Source organism: Carassius gibelio, chromosome A10, assembly GCF_023724105.1.
Source record: "Carassius gibelio isolate Cgi1373 ecotype wild population from Czech Republic chromosome A10, carGib1.2-hapl.c, whole genome shotgun sequence".
Classification (NCBI taxonomy): Eukaryota; Metazoa; Chordata; class Actinopteri; order Cypriniformes; family Cyprinidae; genus Carassius; species Carassius gibelio.
The window spans coordinates 7,863,778-7,888,452 of record NC_068380.1 but is presented as its reverse complement, the minus strand read 5'-3'; the positions used below and the strand labels follow the sequence as shown (position 1 = coordinate 7,888,452).

Sequence of the window (24,675 nt, the reverse complement as noted above, 5' to 3'; positions counted from 1 at the left end):
TAATTAAGGGTGAACTGTTCATTTAAATCATTAAGGCCAGTACTAAAAAAAAAATACAGCACATCACGATTCTCCTACATCACGATGTGTACGATGTACGGTGTACGATGACAGATCAATGTCTGCCCATGACTCTGAATCCAGCAAATTGAGCTTGTGTTTCATGCACAAGTGCTTTGATTATAATTCTAATTAAAGTAAGTTAATCAGCGTATAGGGACACAACGACCTAGTGTGCATGTAATTCAGTAACACAAGTTTCATTGGACGTGTATTGCTAGCAATCAAATCAATGTCATTTTTACTTTGTGTCGCTTCATCTGGATGAGCTATCAGGTTCATCTGCGCACAAAAACAGGCAAAACTGACGTCGACAGTCAAATAAAACAAAGTGACAGCATAATAGAGAAGTGAAAGACAAGGAAGTTATGAAAGAGTACAAGTTGGTATTTGTTATGTCTAAATTACGCCAAAATTGCAAAGAGAGATGAAGTGCAGAGTTATTCATAGAGCCGAGAAAGTGGGAGGGAGATAGGAAACTCTATTGTGCTCTCTTTAACAAGGGAAGAATAACAGAGGAAAGGGTGACTGAAATGGGCTAAAATTTGCCAACCCACTGTCACTTCTTTAGTCAGGCACAGTGTTTATAATTTTTCCCTTTGCCTGACTCATCATACCGATTAGTGCGTTGATTTGACAAAAGCTATTGAACAATGTTTTCTTTCCCAGTTTGGCACTTTTTGGGGGGAGACGAGTGTGGATGACAGTCAATCAATTACGAATCTTTAGCCGAAGTGACGTTTTTCTGTTGTTACATGACCCCCCTAGGATATGGCTTATTCTTTGTTTCGCTATTCACAATCATTTATCATTCAGCTCACTCTGCGTGAGCGTTTCATTCATTTGGACACGTTTTCTCCCATTATCAGCTGTTTAGAACAGAGCACTCGCAATTTCATGTAATTGTTATCTAATAAAGAGATGGTTCCCTCCATATTTCTTTCTCTCTCTGCTGTGACTCACATGTGTTTCGTGATCCACTCACGTCTTTTACACCTTCCAATCTGTTACTGCACTCACAGGAAGTGTCATGTTTGGATCATGACACCAAATTGTTTAAATCATAGGATGTAAAAGGGCTTTTTTGCCCATGCAGCACTAGAAACCGACTTATAAAAACTAGGGCCGGGACTTTAACGCGTTAATCGAGATTAATTAATTACACAAAAAATAACGTGTTAATTAAGATTAATTAATTACAGAAAAAAAATAGAATAACTTATTTTTGCACCGCGGAACGTTTCTCACTGGATGAGTTTCGGCGGACCGATTATACTGAAGCACCAACTAGCGTTCGCGTATCACCGCAGCACATCGAGCCTCAATTATCCAAGGGGCAAGGAACTCGACCGGAAGTTGAAGTCGGATGGGGGCTGCCATCTTTTAGCAGAACTTGACTTGCGTTAGCATTCCCATTGACTCCCATTCATTTTGGCGTCACTTTGACAGCGAATAACTTTACATCTGAGGCGTTTAAAGACTCTGTTTGTCCATTATTTATTTCTAAAGATACACGACAATGTATAAAGGGCTCCATTACCTTCTATGTTACATTATGGCCCCGTATAAACAGTTTTTGTAAAAAATAGGCTAACGATTGCGTCATAACCACTCGGCTCTCTGTCGCATTACCATACAGACAGGAGGAGAAGCTTGCAGGCAATTAACTTAATATGGCGTACTGGCGTTACATTTTAAAATACTATACAAAATAATTAATCAGAATACTTACTCCTGCTCACTCACGACAAAGAACTCCCCGCTCAAGCTCGCCGTCTCTGCAAGATTAACGATGGCAGTTTGCGCGCACAGCCACTTAGAAGATTTACATCTGGCAGACAGGTTGCTGACGTCGCCAAGCTTCGTTTGAGTCTGCGCGTCAGAAACGGAAGTGCTAAAAAACGCTAAAACTGGGCTTCATTTGTCTCAATTGAGTTCCAATGGGGTCGCTGTGTCCATTTCTTTTACTGTCTATGCAAGTATCACCTAAACGCAAAACATATAGCAGCTAGCGTGGACTTTACACTTTATGTTGAACTATTTATTATTTTGTTGGTGCAACTGGCACTTTATGTTGAACTCTTTATTGTTTTGGCCAAGGTTATTGAGAGTTGGACTTAGTATGTTATGGCCTCTGAAGCAACAGAGAGATGTTTTCTAATAGTCAGGGTTTCCAATGTTCTGAATGTACTTGACAGTATTGTGTTTTACTTAAAAAACTGTTTACAGAAGGTTCCAGCACCTATAATCTACCTGAATTTCTGAAATATACTGTTTCTAAATTGTTTCTAAATATCCTATTGCTACACTTAATGGCAAAAAATTGCACTGGCCTGCTAGACTTGGTTGAACAAAAATAAACAATATTTTGTTACTTAAGCTTATGTATTCAGTCATTATTCAATGGTATACTATAAATCCATGTGAAAAAATAATTACTTCTCACTGTTCTCAGGTCAAATATTTATATGCAATTAATTTCGATTAATTAATTACAAAGCCCCTAATTAATTAGATTAATTTTTTTAATCGAGTCCCGGCCCTAATAAAAACTTGAGTACAAATTTTCTAGTAAATATGACTTAAAATCTTTTGTCTCCCACATTCAGGTGCACCATTCTCTTAACCTTGTGATGGTGGTCTTGGTAAAGCTCCAACTTCATATTCAACTTGAACCCTAGTTGCTTTCTTAAAACATTAACATAATTGAAAGAACTGTAAGAGCATTTTCAAGCTTTCTGCATTCTACATCTGGCTAAGCTTAAACCAAATTTTGAGCTCAGCCAAAAGAATCCAATCTTTCCCTTTCCCCCAGCCTATTATGCACCTTTCCAACCTGCCCAATTCACTTAGAGTTCATTTATTGGTATGATTTGTCGAAAAGGCTTTTTCAAAATCAATTATCCATTTACCCTACACTCTCTTTGGAATAAAGGCTTATTAGATGCAGTTCCAGTCACTGCCATCAGTGTTGGAAATGGAGCTAATGAATGCTAATACATGCTAATAAATGCTAAAGACGCCGATCTATTAGAGACCAGGAAGCAGTGGCAAGTGAAACCATGCTCACACAAAATAAGACACAAATGCACAGAGGTCACGCATGTTATCTGTTACCCTAAACAGATGCTATTAGTTTTACCATAATGACCAGAATTACTGAGCAAACACAAGAATGGGTTGTATTGTTTAGTAGAATGCCAAATAGAAACAGAAACTTGATGTATTGATACACACTTTCATAATTTATGACATAAAGCAGCATAGATTTTTATTTTTAAATAATCATATCCTCTAGTGGGCCACATAAAATTATGTGGCGGGCCGGAATAGGCCTGCGGGCCTTGAGCTTGACACATGTGGTGTAGGAGTTAAAGAGATGGGCCAAGCAACAACAAATATGACAACAAAATTTTGTAAGTCACTTAAGATAAAAGCTAAATGACAAATTAGTGCAGTCTTCTCTGACTGGCCAACTGACCCAGTGCATGCACTCGTTAGAAATATAATGCCCCTTTCTATAATCGCGAGCTTAATCTTTCAGGATAAATTTAAAGACAGTGAATAATGTCCTTAGTTTTACCATCAGTTCAAGCCTGAAAGGGGAACAGAGTGGCGTGACAGACACAGTGATGAATCTCCTATATGTTTGTACACAAGCCACAGACGGTTAAGACAGCTGACTCCACTGTGTAACCCTGTCTCTCTCTACCTCACACACAAACACACACACACACACACACACGTGTGAGCACACACACATGCAATACGCAAAATTCTGCATTTGAAATTCATTAGCAAATACTAAAACTAATAACAAAACATACTTACAGTAGCTGATTCCGCAGCTTCAGATTGTCATAGCAAAGTCAGAATAACCTCCTCTCCTAGGATCACGAATTGGTCGTTCATAAAATGCATTGCTGTTCTGTTGTAAGTAATCCTAAAGATTCCTTAATGCATCTACCTGTACTTTTGGAAGGCCAAATAAAGTGCGTTTACTTTCTCCTAGATACACACAGCATCTCCCTGACATGGCTGCTTCAACACTAACTGCATGTGGTTACTGAGCCTTCTTTCTTTGTGTGAACATTTGGGTGGCATTAGTCAAAAATTTCCACATAGTGTCGTTATCATGTGGGGGCGTGTTTGAATGAGCCAAATTAAGGGTGTGTGGCAGAGTCTTAACTTTGATAAGGAATATCTGTTTGGTTTTGAGACTTTAGTCTTTGCAACTTTACAGATCTTCTTCATGCACTTCTTTATGCACCTTTATGCTTGTAACACTCCAAAGAGAAAAGAAAAACTGAAATCATATCATATGACCCCTTTAAACTAAAAAAATAAATAAATGAAAATTTAAGTATACTCAAAAGATTGTTTTTTTTAGCTGGTTCATTTACTTGAAACCAGTGTGAACCTTGAAACCCAAATTAATTGATTCAACTAAAATTAATCAGACTTTCAAAATCTAAATACAGTACAGGAAAATGCATGCTAAATACTCTTTGCATAGAAAACAGCTTACTCAGCCAAAGATGGTTTTCTGGTCTTGTTTGGGTCTCCTAGTTTGGTCTGGCTGGTCTGTTTTGGAGGCATTTTAGTTGGTCAAACCAGTAAAGGCCTGTTCACACCAACACAAATTGAGTTCAATTTTCACACGCGATTTGTCTGTTAAGATCATTGTGAAATAATGGCAGATGGACTGAATGAAAAGGCAATTTTACTCTCTGGCAGTTGCTTATCAAAGAGAAGAAACAAAATCAAACAGCATTTACTTGTATTCAGACACAACTGCTGTTCATTCAAATTATGTTCATTGCACCAAATTTTCACACTGAAAATGTATTTTAGTGTGAACAGGCCTTACGCAGACTAGCAAAGATTACCCATATAGTACATATACATCTGCCATATGTCTGTTAAAGTATGCATCATCTGGAAAGCATCTGCTCTGTACAAACATCTGATACACGTCTTTAAGATGTCAGTTTGACATACATTTTTTATCATAAACATCTATTTGACATCTGATAGGAAACTTCCTTTAGACGTATTGCAGATGAGCAATGCTCTAAAAAAACGTCTTGCAGATATAAATGCAGATGACAATACGCAGGTGTTGCTTTCAGGGGATTGAGCACTAGGCTGGGAGATTCTCTTAAACTAAGACCAACAAACCAAATTTCAAGCTACCTTGTTAATTGTATAGGGAAGCAGTTTGTTACTAGAAAAGTTAAGTTACTTTGAAAACAGTTTTGCTAATATTATGCCACTGTAAAAAAATAGCTAAGTTGGCATAGCATTTGTACTTTTGGTGACCTGAGCAGCTTATATTCCTGCACATAAATCCTGCACACAGACTCACAAAACAAACAAGTACAACTGTTTGCTAACCGCTGTGTCAATGTATGCCGAGGGTCTGTTGTTGCAGAGTAAACCATGCGCTCTTGAAGCGTGCAGGCCACATAGATCTGCCTTGTGCTGTGCCTTAAAAAGCCATAGTGAAATATGGGGGAGTCTTCTGCATGCGCTGATAAATGAGCTCACCGCTATTATTGAGGTCCTGCTCCGCTGTTCCCCTCCACAAAACGCAGGCTTGTGTACCCAGCACAGCAGATTATTGGCAAATTTAATTACCTTTCTGAGAGCTCTTCAATCACATGGATAAGTGTGTGTATGTATGTGTGTGTCTGTGGGGGAACAGAGAGAGAGAGAATGACAGAAGTGAACTTGCAAGTGTACATTTTTAGAAGGTGTATGTGTGACACTGTGGAGGCAACTTTTCCTGTGGATGCAATGAAAAACTCCTCATTGCTGCAATAAAGTCTCACAGAGCAACATTCCCAGAGGCTCTCTGATACAGTCCTTGTATATATATATATATATATATATATATATATATATATATATATATATATATATATATATATATATATATATATATATATATATAATTTTAGTCTGTTAAATTACTACTAAAACAAAACAAATTGAAATAATTATACAAGTCTGCTATTTTTAATAAATGAAATACAATTGATTAATTAAATCAAAAAACCTAATAATTATCAAATTAAAACAATTAACGTAAAGTGTATTTATAAAAATGTTTTTACAGCCCCCCCATTTTATCAATGTTCTTATAGAGCTATTTAAACTACTACTATACAGAAAAAGTATTTTAACTGTCATATTGTGTTCTTGTCTTTTTGAGGATTTTCTTTTTTTACTCAAAATGCTTCTTAATATTATTACATTGGACTAAAACTCGCTGACTTAACTCACAAGGTATAACCAAAAACAATAATATTAATAAAAAAACAATACACAGCCTGAAATAATAGTGTATAATTACGCTATAATCAATTAGCACAGGTTTTGCAATTCTTCTTGGTTCTTTATGCAATTCTCATTGATCTAAGCTGATATACCTCATTTTTTGAGTGAATATTGCCAAAATTATCCACAAATAAAGATTTTGTCCCTCAAAAGTGCTCAGATGAATGAGGCCTGTGATCAATCAGTTTCAAAAAGATGGAATCCAAGATTTGGTCATAATATAGCGTAATGAGAGATGTACAAGCAATTTTAAAAGGATAGTAATTTTTGATCGGGAACACCAGATTAGGCAAAGACTTAGGTAATGTTTAAAAAAAAAAAGTATTTTTAAAAGTAAAAGTAAAAGAAAATGCTCTTGATGTCAAAAAGACAAGAACACAATAGGATTTGCATCCTATATCTATCTATCTGTCCGTCTGTCTGTCTGTCTGTCTGTCTGTCTGTCTGTCTGTCTGTCCACACAAACACACAAAGAGAGAGAGAAAGTGAGAGAGAAATTGGTCTTGGACCGAATTCTGTTTTCTGATCGATACAGTAATTTCATTACAGTATGCAGGTTATTTGGTGCTTGTTCAGGTAGTCTGGAGTCTATGCATGAGGGTGTGTGTGTGTGGTTAATAAATTCCAGGATTCTGAAGGGCATTTTCCTCCTTAAGCATGAGAGTGAGAAGTGTTTCTCCTTGATGTGTGTCCTTGCTTTAGTGAGACGTGGTCCTCTGTCTGAAGACCTTTACAAACAGCTTACTAGCGCATTTCCCATGTCTCAAATATCCCCCTCAGTTCACACAAACACACACACACACACACTAGTTTCTTGTACTGTACCTCGTCTCTTCCTCTTTAAACCATTCCGGTGTCCATCTCATTCTGTTGTGTTCTGTTACTGCCTTTGTTCTTCCTTTTCAGGGTGTTTTTTTTTGTCTTTCTGTCCTCTGATCCTTGGTTCAGAGTGCCGGTCAAACTGGCTTTTCTAATTACAGTTGTGACAGAGAAAGAAAACCCACTGGTTTCTTTCGTTTTTTCACTCCCTTTTCTTAGAGGATCTGGATCCCTACTGAAAAAAAAAATAGATCATAATGATTTAACATGATCAGGCTGGTTTTTGGTACTGCAGGTTATTTGTTGCAAACCCAACTTACTAGATGGTCTTTTTAGGTGAAAACCTCCATCTAGACTGCCAAGCGAAACCTGGAATTTCCAGCATGAATCTGATCTGGACTGATGTGAACTTTTCATTTATCTGGGTTTTATCAACTTGTAAAGGGATAATTCACTCACAGATTACATAAAAAATATTGTCATTTATACTCACCCTCATGTCATTTTAACTTCATATTTTCTTTATTCTCTGAAACATAAGGAGATGTTAGCAGCATTTGAAGTTCGTAATTTGAGGAAACACCAAATAATCAATTATATATATACTGTAGCAGTCATGTGTCGTAGAGCAGGTTTGCTGTCATTTTCATTGACTGGTTATTGTACTGATCCGACAGCTTTAGTAGCAATAAACCAAGATTTTGTCTTAGTGGATCATGATGTTTCCAGCACGTCAAACCTATTGACTTTTGCTAATGCATGCTCCTCTGTGTGTGCTGCTACTATGTGTAACTCTTTCTCAGTCCTGCTTTTTTCCGCATGTCCTTGAGCTTTGCTGTGAAAGCATTCTGGTGTGAAACGACCAACAGGAAAGAGATATTAATCCAGCAGCTCTCTTCTCAGATACTAAAGAGAGAAGCATACCTGCACTGTGCTAACATTGGGGTATTTTCATTCTTCAGGGTCCATCTTGTTCCGCTGGTCTAATATTGCAACAGGATCCTATTAGTATTTTTAGGTATTTGAACCTACTATATGGTTCTTGCACATTATACATATTGACAGCATGTAATCCCTGATATATTTTGTATGTTTTTGAAAGACTCATGCTCAACAAGGTTGTTTGATAATTATTTAACTTAACACTATATTTTCTACTTGAATAAATGTTAATTAAATGTGTACTACAGTTTTCATTGTCACATTTCTGTGCTGATTTGGTGCTCAGTTAGCAAATAATGCTCAATTATTAATAATGGCTTTTATTATTATGTTTTATTAATTGTTTTTTGTATTAAAATGTTTTTTTTTATGTTTCGCTGCTTAATATTTTTGTGGAAACTTGTTTATATTTTCCTTTAAATGAACAGCATTTATTTAAAATAATCATATATATATATTTGTTGTTTTTTTACAATATACTGGACTTTACTGGTCAAATTTGAAACAATATTTCACAGTATTACTGCTTTACTCTATTTATTAGATAAATGCAGCCTTAATTGTGCAGTTTAATATTTTTGTAGAAACATTATAATTATACATTTTTAGTATTCTTTGTTGAATAAGAAGTTCAAAAGTTACAAGTTTTGTCATTTCTGATCAGTATGAATACATACAGATACTACTATTATTATGTTTATTTTTGCTGTGGTCTTAAAGTCAAAAAGTAGTCATTTATTTTTCATATCCTATTTTTCCTGTGGCATAATACCTATTACCTTGTGTGCTATCATCCCCCACATCAATTTACATACATATTCATGTAGTCAGTCACGTTAAAACAGTTCATCATTACTTGGGAGGAATATTCATGCTTGATATCAATATTTATAGCATTGGAACTAGAGTAGGACAGTTTGCAGGTGCAGACAGAAGTACAATAACGTAATTTCATGCGATTTTACACCAGTGACTCAATGAATTCAAGTATAATTTTCATAGTGCTTGCCAGAACATAAAATTCACTCTGTACCTGTTCTCCCTCTTTCTCTCTCGTCTCAAGTGCACACATTGATAACCTATAACCAATGTCAAGCTTCATTAGGAAGCCATTTGTTTGCCCACGGGACTGACTTTCTGTCTCATGGGGCGTTCTTCTCGTCCGACCTCTGCTGTCTCTCATAAAAACATTATTCTCTGGCATTAGCCCCCTGCTCTCATTACATCCGCACTGACCAGTAGATGAAGAGAAGCAGGTAGAGTGTGTGAGGAGAGATTACAGTAATCTAGCGTGTAGGACAAGCCAAGGAGACTCTATACTATTATATTATCATTTCAAAGGATTATTGCTTTGAAAAAAGGTCTTCTGTCCACTTATGATGGCTGACCTACCAGTCAGCTGATATTAATGTCATAATTATGTATAATTAGAATGATTATGGAAGAATAATTATGCAATAAGTTTTTATACATAGCCCGGTGTTATGTGTGCTATACTAAAGTAAAAAGCTATGGTAAGTGCTTAAAACATCTAAAATCATGGTAAAACTGTTGGACTTTTAGAAAATACAGCAACTACATGATAAAAAATAAAAAAAATAAATAATAATAATAATCCCAAAGTCTGAGACAACAAGTGCAAAGGCTTCTATCTTTTCTCATTAAGTGATCTGTTTTTTTTTTTCAGGATTATTATATAATAAAATATATTTCTATTTTAAAGTACAGAAAGTTAAATATTTCAATAAATTCTAATTATATATTATAAATTGTTTTATAGAGGTTACATTACATATATAATTAATAATACATTATCATATTATATTATAAATATTTTATTCTAATATAAAATATTATATTTTATACACAGTTGTAAATAAAGCATATTACTAGAGTAGATTTTACAAGAAAATACTATTTCAGTCTATTTCACATTTAACTCAATGTTAATGCCAATTTCTTTGGAATTATTTGTGAAATTTCCTAGCAATTTCTGAGTGAATTTTTTTTTTTTCAAAGCTCGCTTTTTTTCTGGTGTATTTCTGATTTCACCAAATAATCATCACAAAGATGTAAAAAATCAATGTAAATCACCCAGTCCTACTATGGAATCCAATTATTGCACATCCGTTTAGTCTTTCCAGCCTTCATTCACACATTATATTCCCGTCTGAACTTTTCTATAGGAGAAACACACATTTTTCGTCATTTAACAGCAAGGTACTCATAATTACGGTCTCTTTTTCAAACCAAGACACGCTGCCACAAATCACCTAGTTCTCCTGAGGATGACCAATTTTGCCTTTAACCTCTAGCCCTCATGGAGAGAAATAAAGAGGGAGGAAGAAAGAAAGAAAGAGAGGGGGAGATATGCATGAGAGGCAGAGGGAGAGAGAGAAAGAGAACATGCATGTGTGATAGAGAATGAAAGAAGGAGAGATAGAGGGAGGCCATCTGGGAGGAGGAGGCGTAGAGGAACATGTTGTTGAGAGGGGTTTATAGCCCGCTGTCTGTGCTCAGACTGTGCCTGCAAAAACACATCAATTATACAGTGGTGCTTTTAGACAGCTGGCCTGTGAGAGGAAGAAAAAAAAAAACAGCAAGTATGAATATAACATAAAAGAGTGGTGTCTTTTAAAGGCCCACTGATCTCTCCTCATTGAACACAACTGAGAGTTATTGCCACACTTTGTGGAATGATAGCTTCTGGCACAGCCCCGGCACTGTATTAAAGATCACATTCACCCACTGTCCACTGGATTAAAATAATAATAATAATAAAACCCTTCTTAGAGCCTCAGTAGATCCCATTCACTGAAATAAAGAGAGGTAAAACGGCTCCGAAAGTCTGAGACCACTTTGCTTTCATTTGTAACTATTACATATTTTTAAGTATAGAAATTACTTTGAATTGTAAATTAAACAGTCAATTGTAATTAATATTTATATTCAGTGATAAAATGTTTAAGGTAATAAAATAGAATAGTTTAAATAGTTTAAATATTTATTTTGTAATATTTAATTCTATATAATAATAATAAATATAATAAAGTAAAAGCAGTAATATTTTAAAATATTACAACAATTTAACTTGTAATATTACATTTTTCAATTTGAAAGTATTTTGAAATGCAATTACGGTCTTCGAAGTCACATGATCTTTCCGAAATCATTTTAACAAGCTGATTTGGTGTTGATTTATTGAACTATTATTGGCACTCAATTATTAATAATGGTTCATATTATTATCAATGTTGATAAAAATGTATATTTATTTATATTTTACGAATAATAAAATATTATATTTTTGTGAAAATATCATTATATATATATATATATATATATATACATTTTGTTTGTTTTTGTTTGTTCTGTTACCTTTTGTTCAACATTCTAAATCTTTAACTTGTTTCATCCTTATTTATGTTTAAATGAAGTAAATAAACCCTGTGAGTGTGGTCTCAGAACCCCACTGTAGGTCCAGCAGTGTTGGCATTCACTGTGGGAGGGTAATTGTAAATGTTTTCCTTTGTTCCATTAGTGTGGGTTGGGCTGGTAGTAGCGTGTGGAGAGCGGGGAGTTGTTTCATTGTGTTCAGTCAGCTCAGAGCTGACATTGCACTTCAGCTGTCTTGAGGTTTTGTTGATTGTAATGGCATAATGGAAAGTCCAGCCACTTGTCGCTCACTTATGTAAGACTGGACCATTTGAACTGACAGAAACCACTAATGTGTACTTAAAAGCATGCCGTGAGCCAAAAGTGTTGAAATGCAAATCAATGATCAGTGCTGGCTTGTTCAGAGATAAATATGTTGTGACACTGCAAAAGTTTAAAGCAGAAAGTGCTTTGATACTACTCACGAATAGCTAGGAAACAAATTTCATCTGTGAACTTCACGAAAAATGCATCTGTGCTCACCCACGCAGACTCTGATCCACCTGGGAAATAAAAGAATGAAATTGAATTAGACAAAATACTGAATAAACAACAAAGCACTCAGGAAGGGATTGGAAAGCTAAAGACAGGATTTGAATTATATTTTTAAAAAAAACTAAACAAAAAACTGATGTATTATATTATATTATATTATATTATATTATATTATATTATTAATAAATGATTTTTAAAAATATATTTATATATATTTTTTTCTCGCTGAGCAAAACCTCTCTCTACTAGGGGGACATTTCAGCCATCTGAGCAAAAACATTCTTTCAGTGCACACTGCACACACGCACAAAACAAGTGTGTAACTTTTATTTTTAATGTGCTATTTATATCTGATGTCACCCTTGATGTAACTAAATGATGCAATATTAGGTTACCTGAGAAAACATTTTTTACAGTGCTGTTTCTTACCCAGAAATGCTATTAAAAATATTTGTAAAAATAGTTAACAGTTATCTAATCCCCATGTAGCAGAGTTTGCACACTACTACACCTGTCTGTGACTGTTAATGTCTCAGAGATTTGTTAGCATTCTGTGCTGATCATCCACTATTTCCATCACTTAATCAAGCCACTCTTCTGTAATGCGATTAAGTTTTATTTGACATGTCATTGCGTTTGCTCTCACGTTGAGCTATTTCGTTCGCAACCATTAAAGTATTCGATTTCTTACTCTTCCAGAGTGAGAGCACTACATATTCACCTTAATGAGGCATCTTTGTTGCAAATTTTACTTTACGTCTTTTACATTAAAATATAATCTATATTTGTGTATGCAATGTAATGTAATATGTACTTGCAATGTATACTGTGTCTATGTATTTGAAACATTTGAATGGACTGATAAAGGTAGCTGTAAAGTATTTTTGTTGAAGTACAATGAAGTACAATGACGTTTTGACCATAATAATGTAACTAATCTAACTCATATGCTGAGTTATGGAGATGGAGTATTTTTTTCCACTAAAACTTTAATATGTCAACATAACAAAATATGTGATTGCAAAACAAGCAGGGGGAAAAGGCATTGGCTGATTTTTGTACAAAGCCAATTACAATAACTACGAACCCCATAATCCAACCAGACTCATCTCAACAGTCATCTCAACAAACTCTGTGTCTCTCTATTTGTTTCATTTTCTCTGTTTGTCTCTCTCACTCACCTTTTCCGTGTGGGGGATAGAAAGGAAGAGTCTGTGAGCTTTGTGATTACTGAACCGGCCAGCCGTGATGTATAGTACAACTCCTTCTGCTCTGCCAACACACACGTGCTGCCTGAGCGAACCGGGAAGATTCCTTTTGTCGAGATGAAAAGGAAAACTCTGAAACATTTGATTTGGTTGCTTTACATGCTTGTCAAATGCAAATCGGATGAAATTGGTGCATGCCGTCAGACTTCTGCTGATGATTCATGCTGCCCTAGAAATGCAGCCTTTCACGCTCATTTTTACACAGTCCTGATTGTTAAATCATGATGAACACACATAAATCAAACGTTAAACCTGCGATAAGATCAGACGCACCTGCAGGTGGCGCTGTCCGGGCCGGACAAGATAGAATGCGTCTTGGCTGAATACGTTGGAAATGTCAAGCTGAAACAATTCAACTCTCTCATCAGCTTTTGTCAGACAGAGAGAGAGAGGAAATTACATAAAACGAGGCAGGTTACAATCAAGGGTGGGAATTGATTTTAGAAACCCATTCAAGCAGAGCACCACAGAGAGCTAGCGCATGATTGATTAGCTTGACATGCATAGAAGCACATGAACACACACACACACACACACTCACACAAATGTGTACAAACACAAACTAAGCCTGCATAGCAATGAGAATTTTTAATGTGGATGTTCACGTTGACTTGCATTTTTCCAGGAAATTCTTCATTTAACATCCACTGGTTCTGGTTGATTTAGATTCCGAGGTATAACATCTTGTCAACATTTTCTGCTCATACGCACTTTATATGGATAAAGTGCATTTAGAATTTAAAAAGCCAAATATCTCATCTATTAGGCAGTCACTGTATTTTTTCCACAGCTATCTGATGCTGTTAGCTATAGAAAATGTAATCCCTGATTTTATCCTATTTTTTCATTCGTTAGATTATAGTCATAGGAAACTGATGCATTAACCAGCCATGACTCTTATCAGAAAAAAACTCCATTAAAATCACTTATCTAGTCTAGAATCTTTATTAATGATAATTGATAATACAATATTTGGAAAAACATTATTAACCCATTAGTTACCGCACAATTATAAATGAGACCGTCTTAGTGTTTTAGCTGTTTCTTCAATAGCAATGAGATTAAACTGAGTGCAAATGGATGTTTACTTCTGCGTCTCATGTGCCTCCTTTAGTTTTCATAAAATATCTCAACAATTTCTCAATCTGTGCTCAATCTTCATTGTTACCCACATTAACTTTGTATAACTGTACTCTTTCTGTACAGTGTAAGATTGTTAAAGATTGTTTAATACAGTGTTGTTATTTTTCACTAAAATTTAATTTATTCTAAAGAATTTTTAGAAACAAAATTCAAATAAATCTGAAATAAAACAAATATTAGATGAATAAATTAAAAGCAGAAATAAATGAAAAAAAAACAGAACTTAAAGTACTAAAATGACTAAGCTAAAAACTGAAATAAAACTAAATGAAAGCTATATTGAAATATTTACAAAACAGTATCTTAAAATTGACAAGCGCACATAACAAAATTACTCAAATTTAATCTAAAATTAAAATAAACTTTGAAATATAAAAATAAAAGCCAATAAAATATTTTGATCTTTAATGCATATTTCTTTTCTGTTAATTAACTTTATCATTTATTTGGGGCCTCCTACATTTTTAGAAGAAAGATCTATGACAAAGCTGGCTCTTAATGAAAAATAAAACACTGTGATTGTTCATGTCATTTGCTTCAGTTTAAATGCAGGATTTAGACGTGTGACAAATGTTGCTTCAGCTTCTGTAACGGTTGCGTTATAGAATGTGATGTGAGAGAACACAGAAAGACAGATTATTGAAAGTGAAAAATCACTTGGGCATTCAGAGCAAAGGCAGCACTTTTGCAGACAAAGGAAGAAGTGATCACAGCACAAAAGTGAGGCTCTTAGAAGCAAGAGAAAAGACCCATTCCCCATAAGTGATGAAGTATTGGCTGGGCTGAAACCTCAAACAACTGTTTAACAATTCACATTGTTATTTTTCATGAAGGTGACTGACTTATTCATGCCATGTAGTGTCTTGGGATAATGTTTTAAGATCTGCTATGACAAGATCTCTCTAGTCTTTATTGATCAGTAGCTCTTGAGCTGTAATATTCAAGCCTTATAGCTTTGGAGAGTCAAACCTGATGATTGTTTGCTGCCTGCACCTGATTAGACGAGCACAACGGGCCGGACACCGTGATTGGCTGAGCTCTCAAAACAAGTCACCAGGCTATTTTCTGCCAGAGCTCAGTGCGCTTTCTCCAGCGAAACATCTAAACAAATAGAGATAAACAGAGGGATAGAAAGAGCGAGGGAGGGAGGAGGGGTTAACAGTCATTTTCAGTCCACAGGAGTTTATAGAGTGAGATATTAAATAACCAGTACCTAAGGAGATTCATCAGCGGTGCTTGTGGGAAAGAGTAGCTCCTGCCAAACAGCTTAATATCAACAAACTACTGAATAATAGAGAGATCTGGTCCTAGGCCCTCTTTCCTGCATGTAAATCCTTTTATGTGACCGAACACATTTTTTTTTTTTGACGAAAATGTCCGTTGCTGTATTTTTGGATTGCTGTGTGATGCTGTTAGTTACAGATAATTGTACTAAAAAATGAAAATTCATTAGATTAGTCATTAAAAAAAGGTCCATAATTCAACCATGACTTACATCATAAAGAACCTTAAAAAAAGACACAATAATGATCAGCATTTTTAAGGACATTGTTCTTAAGGACAAAACCGCAGTTAAGTAATAGGGGAAACAATAAAAGTGTATAAATATATATAGATCCATCATATATGCTATGAGTGGATCCATCATCTATTCTCCATTAGAGACTGACAGAAACATGAGAAAAATCACTCCAAGATCTATTTTCAGAGGAAAAATGCAGGAGAGAGAAAGAGGGATGGCAAAATGCTTGCAAAGAGATTGAAGCGATGCATAGCCAAAAATGCCTTAATTTGACCCATAGTGCACTATGCTATAAGAGCTTTCAGCTTGCCTCATTACCCTTCTCTCTCTCTCTGTTACCATTTCAGTTTGTGTGAGGTCATGAAGGGGTCAAGGGACAAGTGATAAACAGAAAATAACCTACAGTAATAGCAGCATATGAAACTGTGAATAAGTTGATGTTTTTAGACATATTTCTAATATATAATTTATACATTTTAAGACATTTTAAGTCATATTATATATATATATATATATATATATATATATATATATATATATATATATATATATATATATAAACACTAGCACTAAAAAGTAAATAAGTCCATATTAATACTGTATTATGAAATATTACTACAATTTTTCATTTCTCTTTGGAGTGAATAGATTTATGAATAGATAAGATCCCTAAAGTTGCAAAAACTAAAGTCTTAAATCCAAAGAGATATTATTTAAAAACACACCTCCACATGTCAACATCACGATGTGGGAAGATTTGCATAATGCCGCCCACATTTTCACGCAAAGAATACGTGCTGACTCACAGTCTGTAAGTACGTTTACATATTTAAAGAATTTGCCACTGATGATTCAAACAAGAGTTTTGGGCAGTGTAGACTAGCGCTTGTTGTTTGTTCATGTTTGTTGATTGTCACAAATTCAGACATGGTTTTATGTTTAAAAAGACAGTATAAGTCATTATAATCCGTAATTATATCCCCACTGGATGCAACAAATGGCTCGTTTGTAATGGGTTTTATTGTTTTTGTCTTGCCTGTGTTCTGACCGGGACACAACATCACAGTATGGTGAGGGATGTAACATCTCCGTTACACGCTTGAGGTATTCGTTATTCAAGCTTTTTTTTTTTTTTTTTAAACGATGTGTTTCAGAAAGGCGGGGCATATTATTATCACAATATTTTTGTGGAAACAGTTACAAAGAACAGCATTTATTTAAAACACAATAGTTTAATGCATCCTTGCTAAATATTAATAATTTAAAAATTAACATAAAAAATTCTAACTTTTGAACGATACAGACAGTATACAGTGTAAAAATATTTACAAATCTTATTCTGTGTTATGTGGCTATCTTTATTTCAAGATTGAAATTCAACTGCTGTGTGGTTTAGAAACTTAAAGTTTAGCAGGTTTAACCTGATTTATTTGATCTTGAAGTCTGTTGAGCTGTTTGGCAAGCTGTCAAAGTGTTCAAAACCCCTCTAGAACCATTGAAACCGCAAGTTAGCCACCAAAGACCAGCAAACCACCTTAGGCTGGTTTAGGGTGCTTTTTCAGCAAGTATCAATGGCACAATATCTGTAAATCAGCCTCATGGTGAAACACTGTCGTCAATACAGATAATGAGCATGATAGTGTTGTTGTTGTGTAGTCATGCCTCCCCGATTAAATACTTGTCTTGAGGTGCTCTCATTGGCATGTTATTGTCAAGTACTCGGTTTAGAACAAGCTCCCTAATTAAACTTTAATTAGTTCGATCGATCAAGCGTTAAGTCTTTGCGGCTCAGCTGACCCTGTTGGAAACAGAAAAAGTAAAACTGCTTGATTTGATGCAGAGGACAGTGTAAACCACCTGGGAACACATAAAAGACAAGAATAAGATGACATTATATCCTGTGGTCAGCGGGAAGCCTTCAGCAAAGGCTTTAATCCTTCGGGTGTGATTTTCAAATGTGGCATTGGAAGAAAATAGGAGGATATTCTGGCATGACATCGACCAGAGCCAAGCGAAGACTTAACAATCTATAACATCTGGCCATCAATAGCACATACACAAAGACACAGCTTTCTTAGGCATCGTTGGAGGCCTTTCTTCTGTTCGGCTTTGGGTTTATTTGTTGCTTTGTTCTCTCGTTGATCATTTCATTAACTGCCTGATGCAAATACCAACAATCCCCCCCTGCAGGGACTCAAATCCTGAGGCTGATTACAGCTTGTCAACCACTGCTGAGAAAACACAGACACACACACACACACACACGAACAAGACTTTTACATTTTTGAAGAAAATCAAAGTGGTATGTGTGTGCAAAACTCACCAGCATGATGGCAATGTGTCAAGATTGTTGCCTTGCCTCTACCAAGATTCCTCCTTTCCTAACCAGGAGCAATGTGAAGAAAGTTCACTAGGACTGCACAATTATTTGAAACCAAACAACTTGAATAATGCAATTTAGTTCAATATATGCGCAGCCTGTTTGAATCATGGCACTGTGTTATTTTACATGCAAGCAGCTCATGATCAAGATGCTTTCAGTGTCTCACATTCAGAGATATATAGTAACCAAGTGCAAATACTTTGTTACCATACTTAAGTACAGTTTTTTGGTATCTATACTTTACTCGTATACATATTTTTGCAGAACTCTTCTTTTAATTTACTACATTAAAGTACTTTTACTCCAATACATTTACATCCAATACAGTACATTTCATGTAAGATGGACATTAGAGATGCATCAGTCAATAAGCCATATAGATCTCTAGACTTGCAAGCAAACTGCACTGCATTTATTTTCCCAAATGTAATTTTTTGTTGAAATAGTACGAAGTTTGTAAACGAGATGCTGAAGACGGACACAAAGAGGGGAAAATGCTGTAGCAGGCCGAGCAAGCGCACTGTTTGCGATGGGCAAAATATCGGAAGAAAATCTAAATGTTCAATTGGGGATGTTTATATGAATGTATCTTCGAGGGGAACTCGACTGTCTTCAGATGGCATTTTCTTTTAACTTTGCACAAAGCAGTGGATGACTTAAGGTGTCTGTGAGCTATGCAATACAATCTGTATGCCTCATCGCGTGAGTGGTGATAGTTAAGCTTAAAAAGCGCTGAAAGTGAAGTAGAAGAGCGGTAGTGATGACATCTGTGATTCCCTAATTGGGAAAGAGGGGTGTGGTTTGTACTGGACTCAGATACACTTGAAAAACATGGCTCCACAAAAACAAGTAAATAAATATGGCTGTTTTTAAAGATATTCAATGTGTAGGCAAGGCAAAGAACAGGCGGCAAGGCAGTTTAAGGTTGACAAATATGTCTGAAAAGATATTTACCAAGAGATGGGAGTGAGATGGTTGGTGCTAATCCAGCAATATGCCATGATGCCAGCAAGGTTTGTACAAAAAAAAAAAAAAAAAAACTGTCAGCACTGGTTGAAACAGAGAGAAATTATAAACAGAGCAAATACTATCTGCCCCAGTGCTCCCCACAGACAGGGGCTCAGACACACCGTACCACACACACCGTTCCCATCTTCATTAAGATTGCACTTTATTTCTCTGCCATCGATCAACATGAAGTCACATGCTTATCTTGTGTGCGACTCTATCAGTGCTGTCATCTTTAAGGGTTATTTTAAGACCTCTATATATCTCCATCATGCCCGGCACTCACGGCACGGCTGGACCTGCTGATAAGTACGACAGAATGTGACAGACTGTTTGGCTTTATTTATGCTAGATGGAATGAAGTATGTATCGATATCTACATGAATCATGGTGCATGGTCACATTTCAGCTCATCTGTCGATCAATCAGCTGTTTAGCGCCACCGCAATTAGCATCCGACATTACTGTGACCTTTCACATGCTAATAAACTGTGATGATGACAGTGTTTGACTAATAGGACACTGACAGGCCGCCATGAGAATGCATGAACGAGCAGGAAGGAGGAAGCAGAGACTAGTGTACACGTCGCCAGAGGGGACAGCACGTGAGTGAAGAAGGAGAAGGAATGTATGTAATGAGATTCATCGGTATAAATCTATAGAGGGCACATTGCTAACAAGAGTCAAAACACCGGAGTCATTTAAAAAGTCAATGACGTCAATTGATCTTAAATAACTGAAAAGAGGACGAATCACTAGGGACGGGAGATGCTACTTATTTTCTTTTCGATCCAATACCAAGTACCAGAGAGGATACTATCGCAGATATTGAAATCATTATTGATATCTAAATGGAAAGTTTATTCTGGGACCTAAATGAGTAATTATACCCATGGGGAATCATTTTGAATAGATGCGGTAGAGAATGACAATGGTTAATAATAGCACTTGCCACAGATGTAGCGAGGGCCTTTTGAAGCAAAGTTTTGCTTTTGTGTATATAAGTGGTCTTGACTACAGTGAACAGCAGCATTTGTGATATCACCAGGCGATTAATAAATAAGTAAATAATATTTGAATAAAGTAAATGTAATAAAAATCACTTTGTTCCACTGAAAGGCTGCAGAACTCAGCACCCACACCATTTTAAGTTTCTCCAGGTATCGTGTGTATGTCTTCGGGTGTTATATCATCAACGTGATTCTCTGGAAGTATCTGCGGAACAGAAAACAATCCTCCCAGTGGGGGAAAACAATCCCATTAGACCGAATTAACTTATTTTACCTGAAAAGTTGTGCAGGTGCAAAATAAATAAATAATCACACAACAGCTTGCCATGAGTATTTTCTTTCTAAAAATACTGAAATCTTTTGGAAATGTCTGTTCATTGTCTCTGAAGGCAAGAAAGGCAAAAAAAAAAAAAAAAAAAAACTCTGTGTGGTTCTTAACTATATGGAATATAGTAAATAAAATAAAATGATATAAAAGTTGAACACCATCAGAAATAATGCATGAAAATTATAATTTGAGGCGCACTGTGGCCGTAACTGGATGTACAGTAAGTCTCACATGGCTAAAATAAATTAAACTTTCATTAAATAAGACCTTCATTTCTCTATACCTTTTTCTGTATGTACTAATTACGTTTTTTGAACACCATCAGAAACAAATGTGCAAAAATTACCATTAGGGGTGCAGTGGTGTAATAACTGGCTGCAAGTAGAAAATGAAATGAAATTATAAAATAAATTATTTACATGATTTCTCTAACCTTTTTCTGTATGTAGTAATAAATTGACAAAATTTACCATTACCAATTAATGTACATAACACATGGAATCCTCTCACATTTTTAATAAATAATAATAAATCCTAAAAAAAAAAAAAAAAAAAAAAAAAAAAACATACAAAAATTAACAGCACGGTTGTATAACCTTATTGGTACACATTTGTACATTATTTACCCTCAAAGGGTGCATATTAGCATCTTAAGATGCTACATGCATGCATCCTTAAACAGAAATGCCTAAAGTTAAAGGTACAGTACACAAGTGTATCAATTCACTGAACTCTCACATGCAGTAAATAGGAGAACTGCAAGTTCACAAACACTCTGCCAATATACCTTACCCACAACCACCAGCGCTGAGCACAGCATAGTGCAAAATCTCATAAAGTTGGGTTTTAGTGAAAGTCTTGATCTATAACACACAAAATCAGATACACACTAGGGAAGCAAGAGGCAGTAATCTCTTGGCCTGGCATATGGACTCTGGAAACAATCCTATCAGGATGCTGTCTATCCCTGTTCCCTGTGCGCTGTGTGCTTGAATATTGAAAGTGGGTTGTGGGGCCGTGACAATGTGGATAATGGTAGCAGACATACCTCCCACAGCGCTTCCAGAACAAGCCTTCAGAGGAACATACAGTATATGGAACTCGGAAATGTTACAACAGAGCAAAGGATAAAAGAACAAAACAAAAACCATAACATATTCCATTTAGTTACATTTCCTGATTTCAAATACTTTTAATTTTAACTTTGAATTATATTAACATAAAGTCATTAAAGGTGCTGTAGGGAACTTTTGTAAAAAAAATTTTTTTTTACATATTTATTAAACCTGTCATTATGTCCTGACAGTAGAATATGAGACAGATAATCTGTGAAAAAAAAAATCAAGCTCCTCTGGCTCCTCCCAGTGTTCCTATTGCCATTTGCAGAAAGTCATGCGCTCCCGGTAAAAAACATCCAATCAGAGCTGCGGTCCGTAACTTTGTGTTCAAAATGTAGAAAAATGAACATAATAAGCGAGTACATCATGAATCCATTTTCCAAACCGTGTTTTTAGCTTGTCCTGAATCACTAGGGTACACCTATAATAAGTGTTTATATTCGGACTATTTTAGATTGCTTCGGGGGTACCGCGGCGGAGTAACCCAGTACCTTTGTGATTCTTCATAGACATAAACAGAGAGAAGTAGCTCTGGCTACAATGTTCTTCCGCAAGACGCAAGCAGTTCTGTTTATTAACCGCTAGAGCGTCAAAAGTTCCCTACTGCAGCTTTAAGTTAATACATTTACATTTATTCATTTAGCAGACGCTTTTATCAAAAGCGACTTACAAATGGGGACAGTGGAAGCAATCAAAAACAAAACAAAAAGAGCAATGAAATATAAGTGCTATAACAAGTCTCAGTTAGGTTAACACAGTTAACATAGAATGGGCTTTTAAATAATATAATAAATAAAAAGAAACACATAGAATAAAAAAAGAATAGAGCAAGCTAGTGTTAGAGGTCTTTACACACACACACACACACACACACACACACACACAATTGCATAATAAATGAAAAGAAAATAGAATACAAAAAGATTAGAAAGGTAGAAAGATTTTTTTTAAGAATAGAATTAGAATAGTGAGTTTTAAAGTTAGAGGGTCAAATAAAAATGGAAGAGATGGGTTTTAAGCCGGTTCTTGAAGATGGCTAAGGACTCGGATTGAGTTGGGGAGGTCATTCCACCAGGAGGGAACATTTAATTTAAAAGTCCGTAATAGTGACTTTGTGCTTCTTTGGGATGGCACAATCAAGCGACGTTCACTTGCAGAACGCAAGCTTCTAGAGGGCACATACGTCTGAAGTAACAAATTTAGGTAAATTGGTGCAGAGCCAGTGGTAGTTTTGTAGGCAAACATCAATGCCTTTAATTTTATGCGAGCAGCTATTGGAATCCAGTGCAAATTGATAAACAGAGGTGTGACGTGCAGTCTTTTTGGCTCATTAAAAATGTATCTTGCTGCCGCGTTCTGGATTAATTGTAAAGGTTTGATAGAATTGGCTGGAAGACCTGCCAATAGGGCATTGCAATAGTCCAGCCTGGACATAACAAGAGCTTGAACAAGGAGTTGTGCAGCATGTTCCCGAAAGAAAGGGCTTGATCTTCTTGATGTTGAATAAAGCAAATCTGCAGGATCGGATAGTTTCAGCAATGTGATCTGAGAAAGTCAGCTGATCATCAATCATAACTCCAAGGCTTCTAGCTGTTTTTGAAGGAGTTATGGTTGATGTGCCTAACTTGATGGTGAAATTGTGATGAAAAGATGGGTTTGCTGGAATCACAGGCAGTTCTGTTTTGGCAAGGTTGAGTTGAAGGTGATGGTCCATCATCCAGCAAGAAAGCTGAGATGCAAATATCTACCGTCGTATCATCAGGATGGAGTGAGAGGTAGAGTTGAGTGCCATCAGCATAGCAGTGGTATGAAAAGCCATGTTTCTGAATGACAGAACCTAATGATGCCATGTAGACAGAGAAGAGAAGTGGTCCAAGAACTGAGCCCTGAGGCACCCCAGGAGTTAGATGTTGTGACTTGGACACCTCACCCACACATCAAGCAGGATAAAAACTGAAGATTTGGATTCCGCTCTTGCCAGTCTTAGAGGTTCAACAACTGAGAGCAAGGCAGTCTCAGTTGAATGTCCACTTCTGAAGCCAGATTGGTTGCTGTCAAGGAGGTTGTTGTTTGTGAGAAATGTTGAGACTTGGTTGAACAGCTCGTTCAAGTGTTTTTTTGCAATGAAAGGAAGAAGGGAAACTGGTCTGTAGTTCTTTAAAAGAGATGGGTTGATAATATAATATAATATAATATAATATAATAAACAACAACAACAAACAATATATATATATATATATATATATATATATGTGTGTGTGTGTGTGTGTGTGTGTGTGTGTGTGTGTGTGTGTGTGTGTGTGTGTGTGTGTGTGTGTGTGTGTGTATTTTTTTGCTTTAAATGAAAATAAAACCATTTAAATTAAAATGTTCTATTTGCAATTAAAACCATTTAAATTAAAATACTCTTTTCAACTTTTATTTTCACTTTAAGTAAAATAACAACAAGACAGAACTTAATTCTGTATGTTTGTTTTTGTGAGTTCATCACCTTTGTTCCATTTCTTTGTACACTAATGTGCATGGACTCATGGCTTGCATCTTAAGGAGAGCTGAACAGTGTGGTGACCTCACTGACAGAGCCTCAGGGGAAGTGACACATCATGCATGTGGACAGGCAGTGACGTGGAAATAAATCTTCACTTCTAGCCTCTTTCCGTCTCAGCCAAAAGTGCGACAAAAGACCTGAGCACAGCATCAACAAACAGATGTGTCACATCAATGTGAAAGGCCTGTTTGTGATCGCTAGTGTTGGTTTCAGGCTTGCTGTTCTTAAGGCTTGTTCACACCTAGTCTGATACA

The 24,675-nt window shown here is 35.9% G+C and overlaps 1 protein-coding gene and 1 long non-coding RNA gene across 2 annotated transcripts in view; one reads left to right on the top strand and one right to left on the bottom strand.

Annotated features, from left to right (window-relative positions):
* The window catches only part of LOC128021024 (reticulon-4 receptor-like 1), a 105,306-nt gene that overhangs the window by 45,442 nt on the left and 35,189 nt on the right, over window positions 1-24,675 (top strand). The gene's annotated exons all lie outside the window — the stretch shown is intronic.
* Window positions 17,300-21,875, bottom strand: LOC128021036 (uncharacterized). Its single transcript, XR_008185461.1, has 3 exons — window positions 19,364-21,875; window positions 18,350-18,407; window positions 17,300-18,257 (listed from the first exon to the last, which is right to left on the bottom strand). It is a non-coding gene; the product is annotated as an uncharacterized LOC128021036 (long non-coding RNA).